This window comes from Octopus bimaculoides, chromosome 19 (genome assembly GCF_001194135.2).
Source record: "Octopus bimaculoides isolate UCB-OBI-ISO-001 chromosome 19, ASM119413v2, whole genome shotgun sequence".
NCBI classification, from domain to species: Eukaryota; Metazoa; Mollusca; class Cephalopoda; order Octopoda; family Octopodidae; genus Octopus; species Octopus bimaculoides.
Genome location: NC_068999.1, coordinates 4,969,795 through 4,976,521, shown reverse-complemented (window position 1 = coordinate 4,976,521; position 6,727 = coordinate 4,969,795). Strand labels below are relative to the sequence as shown.

The following is a 6,727-nucleotide window of genomic DNA, read 5'->3' as shown; positions in this document are numbered from 1 at the left end:
ATATATGTATATATGACAGGCTTCTTTTAGTTTCCATCTACCAAATCCACTCACAAGGCTTTGGTCAGCTCAAAGCTATAGTAGAAGGCACTTGCCAAGGTGCCATGCAGTGGGACTGAACCCGGAACCATGTGGTTGGTAATCAAGCTTCTTACCACACAGCCACTTGTACTTTGCACAGAATCAAACCTTTCAACTATAGGCTCCAGAAATTTTAGGGGAGGACCCTAGTTCATTATATCAACCCCAATATTTGACTGGTACTTATTTTATCAACCCTAAAAAGATGAAAGGGTAAGACTAGTAACAAAGACGATGGTAGTGTGCCCAGTCAAATCAAATGACAATAGGATAATTGTTATTAAGGGCAGTTAGGGGTAACAGAAAAGGCAGATTAAGGACATGGTTTTGTGGTATTTACAGTCCATTTATTGTGTGATCAAATCTTGCCAAGGGTGACTAAGCATTTTGTCCTTCCAGGATCATTATAATAATGGAGTGAGATTTATTTTAATTGGCTAGATTAAATAATTTGTGACGAATTTGTCGTATCATATCAATGTGATAATGAGGATTCTTGTCACCAAACATCACCGGCAAACACTCACCCCCAGCTCTGTCTCAGACACGCACTACCCCACCCCAGCATCTGGTGCTACGTTGTGAGTGATGACTCAGTTTTTGGTACTTTAATACAGAGGATGTCCTGTTGCTACATCTATTCATCTCTTATTTCTACTTTATTCTTTCCTCTCCCTCACTCTATCTATCCATCTATCTATCTATCTATCTATCTATCTATCTATCTATCTATCTATATATATATATATATATATATATATATATATATATATGTATCTATCTATCTATCTATTTAAATACACACAGACACATATAAATGCATGCATACACACACATGCACAGACGTGTGTGTATATCTATCTATCTATCTATCTACACACACACACACACACAAAGAAACACCTATAGTTATATACTGACAGTTGTATATATTACATACAATCATAAGCACATACATTCTCTGTATTGTTTGAAATTACATATTGCATGCACACACACACCTTTCATTATTTCTTTAGTACTAATACATTTCTTATTAAATCCAGCTACATTACCAAAAATCTGGTCATCTGGATTCACTAGTTCTCCATATTGCTGCCAATGACATTCAGTTAGTTAGTCTTCTCCAGAACCTTCCTTTAACTGGAGTTAGGTCATGCTGGGCTAAAAATAGTTTACATTTAATCATCTTTTTTTCTCTCAATGCCAAACTATAAACAGAACACATGGCAAGTGTCAGCCACATATTGTACACACAGACACACATGTCTCTATGTGTGCATGGGTTTACATACAATCTATCTGTTTATCTATGCATGTGTATGCATGAATATATATATATATATATATATATATATATATATATATATATATATATATATATATATATATATATATATATATATATAAATATATATACCACATGGTTCTGGGTTCAATCCCACTGCGTGGCACCTTAGGTAAGTGTCTTCTACTATAGTCTTGGGCTGACCAAAGCCTTGTGAGTGGATTTGGTAGACGTATCATCATCATCATCGTTTAATGTCCGCTTTCCATGCTAGCATGGGTTGGACGACTTGACTGAGGACTGGTGAAACCGGATGGCGAAACCGGATGGCAACACCAGGCTCCAATCTGATTTGGCTGTTTGTGTGTCTGTATTTCTGCCCCATCATCGCATGACAACCGGTGTTGGTGTGTTTACGTTTTCTGTAACTTAGCAGTTTGGCTCAAGAGACCGATAGAATAAGTAGTAGGCTTACAAAGAATAAGTCCTGGGGTCGATTTGTTCAACTAAAAAGGCAGTGCTCCAGCATGGCCACAGTCAAATGACTGAAACAAATAAAAGAATAAAAGAATATATATATATATATATATATATATATGTATATATATATAGGGTGTGTGTGTATGTGAGAGAGAGAGAGAGAGACAAAGTTATCATATGTATCACAGATGCTCTACAAGATATATCTCTATCATCTCATTCCACCCCCACCAATACCCACACCTGACACAACTATTAACGTTAGTGACTTGACTTTGAATGGTACTGAAATTTTATTGTGTGTGTGTGTGTGTGTGTGTGTGTGTGTGTGTGCACGTGCAATTGAGAGAGAGAGAGAGAAAGAGAGACGTATATGTGTATGGTGTGTAAAGTACCAGTCAAATAGAGGCATTGATGTAATCAGCTGTTCCCCCCATCCACAGCCCCATCCATCTCCCTAAAAGCTTTGTGGTCATGTGACTGTTAGAAAACATTATTATTTAGGAGAGAAGGAAAAGGAAGAGAGGAAAGGGCAGTGTGCACCAACTGGGCCATCCTACACTGACGATTTCAGTTGATATTTTAGATTTTAGAGGCAACTTCCTCTCTTTGATGTCTGGTCTGTTATATTTAGTCAGATTCCCAGAAGATTTGGTACCGATTCCTTCATAGACAGATGAACTGAGGCACGTGTTGTTGTTGTTGTTGTTGTTGTTGTTGTTGTTGTTGAAATTGTTGGTGTTGAGTAGTGACTCCAGGTCATCTTTGACCAAGTAGGCCTTTCACCACAAACATTCTGCCAGCTGTGACCATCCTGTCTTTTTGACCCAGGACCTCATAGATCAAAGTGTTCTTCCTTCTTTAGAAAAGTGAGGAAAGAACAGTGACCCCCCCACCCCGACCCCACCCCCAATATTGATTTCAAGTTCTGGGACAAGGCGAGAAATATCAGGGGCAGAGGTCACAAGCCCAGTTAGAGAGTCACAAGCCCCAGCAGAGTCATGAGTCTCAGCTCAGAGTCATGGGCCCCAGCAGATACTCACTGATCCCCAGGCCCTTATGCACCCAGAGAATCCCCTTCTTGTAAGCCATTAACCCTTTCGGCCCGGCTGATATATATTTGATACTTAGCAGTTTGGCAACAAACACCAACAGAATAAGTATGAGGCTTAAAATGCAAGTACTGGTGCTCCAGTATGGCTGTAGTCCAATGACTGAAACGAGTAAAAGAAGGAAAGAAGATAGTCACTGCTACTAGAATACTTGCGATCATGGGTCCGTCCGACCCGGGATGGCCTAGGGTTAAACAACAAGTACCGGCTGTGTAAAATAAATGTGCCACCTTTTCCCATAGACATGGTATAAAGGATTGTGATGATTCATGTGTAGACAGAACTAAATACAGACAACATAATAACAGTGATGATGATGATGGTGGTGGTGATGGTGGTGGTGGTGTTGATTGAAATGAATATTATTGGCAGTAAAATTATATGGCTTAGTTAATTGTTATGAAAAAAACAGGACAGCATGTAATTCAGCATTTATCTGAGACACACACAGAGAACACCACATATATACACATATATATATAGTGTCACATACACATAGACATAAACAATAACACACAGCCCCTCACATATGCACCCACACACATACAGCCACATATTCCTGTCATACACACACACACACACACACACACTATAAATACACAATACACACACATATCTACAGTGCCCCCCTCCTACACACAAGCACACATGCATGCACCCACACCAACACTACACCTAACACACACACACTACACCTAACACACACACACACACACACACACACACAATATACAACCATAGCTTAAAGATTTTGTGGTTATAATTACACTAATTTAGATTGATTCTGCCAGAAGAGAAAGAAAAGGAAAGGGAGAGAGTAGAAAGAAGTTTAATGAGAGTTTCTTTAAATATTTGCAGACCTATACCACCCTCTCATAAAATGACATAATAATCCTTTCTAATACAGGCCCAAAGCCTGAAGTTTTATGGGAGGTGGTAAGTTGATTACGTTGACCCTGTGTGCAATTGGTACCTATTTCACTGACCCCAAAAGGACGAAAGGCAAAGTTGACCTCAGCAGAATTTGATCTCTGAACATATAGAACAGATGAAATGCCGTTAAGTGTTTTGCCTGGCATGGTAACGATTCTGCCAGCTCGCCACCTTAATAACAATAATAATAATAATAATAATAATAATAATAATAATAATAATAATAATAATAATAACAATAACAATAATAATAATAATAATAATAATAATAATAATAATAATAATAATAATAATAATAATAATAATAATAATAATAATAATAACAATAATAATAATAATAATAATAATAATAATAATAATAATAATAATAATAATAATAATAATCCTTTGTCCTATAGACACAAGGCCAGTAGTTTTGGAGGAGGGGTCAAGTCGATTACATCAACCCTAGTGCTCTCAACTGGTACTTATTTTATTGACCCCACAAGGATGAAAAGTAAAGTCGACCTTGGCGGGATCAGAACTCAGAATGTAAAGACAGACGAAATGCTGCTAATGAGTCTGCTAATGAGTCATAAAGATAAATATCAACATTAGAACAACATCATAAATTTGTACGGAAGGCAGTTATTAAGGCATTATTGTTCTTGTTTATTTATTATTATTATTATTATTATTAGTTATTGTTATGAAAATGGTCAGTCAGTCGTGTTCAAACATTAAAAAAGAAATTAAAAATACCCTGCCCACCAAAACCACCACCACCACCACACAAAAGAGGGTCACATAATTACTATAGCCGCTCGTTATATTTAGTATTTATAAACAAGAAGTTAGGAGGAGAACATTTCACCCCCTTTTTGTTTTTCATACCAACCCACCTGAAGCCAACTCTGGTCCTAAGACCCGACCCTGCCCCACTCCCCCCACTCCACACCTCATTTTAATGCATTCATATCTGAACTGAAGCTTCCCATGATTTTTAAGTTAGAAATATGTCAATTCCAAATAACCCCTTCACCCTTTTGTTACCAAATTTCTATTGAAATGCACTTCCTTTGTTCTTTGTTTCAATTAATTTTGGAAATAATGAAGAAATTAAATAAAATAACCTTTTCGTTAATTAAGCTAGTTTCTGGAACATAAATTAATGTGAAATTTTGAGGGAAGGTTTTAATTTTCATGGAGCTGTCGACACCCATCCGCATCACAGGACCAAACCAAGTAAAACGAGGAAAGGATAAAAGAAAAAAAAAAATCTAAATAAATAGACGGGACTGTCATGGCTGGAATGACAATAATTTTGCTCAATCAGGACTGACCTAGGGCTAAATAACACCTCCCTTACCCACACACACAGACACTGCTAATCCCTAACAGTTAATGATCCTGCCCCTGCCACACACATGCCCTGATCAAGCCTTCCAGCCCCACAGGAGAGTTCCTTTGTTAAGATCCTGAGCAACTGAGTGCTCCGAGTGGTTAATGGAGGAAGAACACGGAGGAAGAAAGGGGGGGGGGAGTGCGAGAGATGCAGTGAACTGTTCAGAAGAAATTGTTTAAGATGTACAACAATTGGTGGTGTAAAGGATTAGAGTCACCCCATCCCCACCCCTACCACCAGATTCTTTACCTCCACCACAAATATAATTCTGGATCGATTCTGGTTTTAATGGTTGCCTAAAGGCTAATCCAACTAAATCCCTCTGCTCTTTACACACACACACACACCTATATACACATACATAGGCATCGTCATCATCATCATCGTTTAACATCCGTTTTCCATGCTGGCATGGGTTGGATGGTTCGACTGGGGTCTGGGAAGCCAGGAGGCTGCACCAGACTCCAGTCTAATCTGGCAAGGTTTCTACAGCTGGATGCCCTTCCTAACGCCAACCACTCCAAGAGTGTAGTGGGTGCTTTTTATGTGCCACCAGTACAGGAGCCAGTCAGGTGTCACTGGCATCGACCATATTTCAATGGTGCTGTTTATGTGCCACCAGCACTGGAGCCAGTTGGGGGGCACTGGCATCGACCACGTTTGGGTGGTGCTTTTTACGTGCACTGAAGCCAGTCAGGCGTCACTGGCATCAACCCACACCTGAATGGTGCTTGTCATGTGCCACCAGCATGGGTGCCAGTTAGACAGCACTGGTATCAGCCATGACTACGATTTATATATATATATATATATATATATGTGTATAGGATGGGCTTCTTTCAGTTTCCATCTCCCAAATTCACTCACAAGGTCTTAGTCAGCCCGAAGCTATAATAGAAGACAGTGGACCAAGGTGTCACACAGAGGGACTGAACCTGAAACCATGTGGTCTGAAAGCAAGTTTCTTACCACATACCCATGCCTGCATCTATTATATAAACAAATCTATATATAATTGAGATCATTTACTAATTAATTAGTTTAATTCCTACCTGATTCACAACTCAGTATGATTATCATGAAACCATGTCACTCTCCAACCACCACCACTACTATTATTACTACAACTACTGCCGTTATAACCATCACCACCTCTACTGGTACCTACACCACCGCCTTTATCGCTGCTACAATTACTAACATGACCACTTCAATCACTACTACCCCCACTACTGTCCACACCACCACCACCACCACCACCATCTCCAGCGACATCACCACAACCAGCATCATCATCACCACTGCTACCATAATGATCTACACTACCACCACTGCCACCTCCTCCACCTCCACCAACATCACACTGACCACCATCATTACCACCACCACCACCACCACCACCACCACCACCCCACCATCAAGATGTAAGCTCATCAGTCTCCTCTTATA

The 6,727-nt window shown here is 39.3% G+C and overlaps 1 protein-coding gene across 4 annotated transcripts in view; it reads right to left on the bottom strand.

The window, feature by feature from the left end:
• The window catches only part of LOC106869432 (CAP-Gly domain-containing linker protein 3), a 97,359-nt gene that overhangs the window by 45,408 nt on the left and 45,224 nt on the right, over positions 1-6,727 (bottom strand). The gene's annotated exons all lie outside the window — the stretch shown is intronic.